This window comes from Talaromyces proteolyticus (genome assembly GCF_021365285.1).
Source record: "Talaromyces proteolyticus strain PMI_201 chromosome Unknown BGW36scaffold_13, whole genome shotgun sequence".
Taxonomy (NCBI): domain Eukaryota; kingdom Fungi; phylum Ascomycota; class Eurotiomycetes; order Eurotiales; family Trichocomaceae; genus Talaromyces; species Talaromyces proteolyticus.
The window spans coordinates 1,565,880-1,567,236 of record NW_025764289.1 but is presented as its reverse complement, the minus strand read 5'-3'; positions in this window follow the sequence as shown (position 1 = coordinate 1,567,236).

Sequence of the window (1,357 nt, the reverse complement as noted above, 5' to 3'; positions counted from 1 at the left end):
ATAAAAAGCTGCTTTAAAAATAATTTTATAATCAATAATAATTATAAAGAATTAAAGTTAACCCTAAATATATCAATATTATTAATGGAAATCTATTAATATTTAGATATTTAGATAAAATCAAATCGAAAATCTAAATCGAACCAGACCCAAATGGGCCTCAAAAAACCATATGATCCTAGACTTGGTAAACCGAATCACTTCGGTTCACTGTATATAAGGACTAAAACCAGACCATTTGGATTTCAGTTTCGGTTTGATTTGGTCTGAACCGAACCAAATGACAGCTTAATTATAATAATTAAAATTCTTTATCTTTAAAAATAATAATATCTTTTTAAGATAAACTAATAATTTTATTGTTTATAATATAAAGATAGAAAAATTAGAAAAATTAAAAAAATTGAAAGAAAAAAAGAAAAGAAGATAATTAAATAATAAATTAATAAAACTAATAACTATTATCTTTTAAAACTTTTCTAAATCTATTAAAAATAATTCTTTTAATCTTTTATTTTTCAAATTTTTTAATAGTAAAAGATAAATCTTTTCTAAATAATTTAAATATTTAATTAATTTTTATAAATTATGCTTAAATCTATATTCTTTTTTATTTTAATTTCTATTTTTTAATAAAGTTAATCTTTTAAATTTATTATTATTAACTTTATTTTTATTATTTTTATTATTTTTTATTAATTTTAATAATAAACAATATAAAATATTAAATATTTTTTTATTCTTATTAATAATTTTTTTTTTAATTTTAAAAGATCTATATTTAATTATATTAAATTTATTATTTAATCTCTTATTTAAAATATTAAATAATTTTCTATTTTATAGTTTATTATAAAAAATAAATTTTCTTGTCTCTTTTAAAGATTAATATATTTTTATATTTTTTATTATAATATATCTTTATTTTTTATTTTATCTATTTCATATTTTATAAGATTATGTAATAAAGTATTTAAAGATATTTAACTTCTATTATTACTATTTCTAATAATTCTTTTTTTAATATATTAAATTATTATCTTATTCTTAGATATTTTTTAAGATTTATAAAATATAATATTTATTTTATAATTATATTCATTATATTATTTATTATAAATTATATTATTAATAATGTTTATATTTAATTATTTTATTTCCAATCTATATAGTTTTATAAATACTATTTAATTAATTAAATTATTTATTTAGATTGATTATTAATCTATTTATAATTTATTATTAATAATTTATATTTAATTCTATATACTTTTATAATTATTTATTAATATTTTAATATAAATAATTTATTATAATCTATTTCATTTAATGAATCTATTTATAAAAATACTTTTTA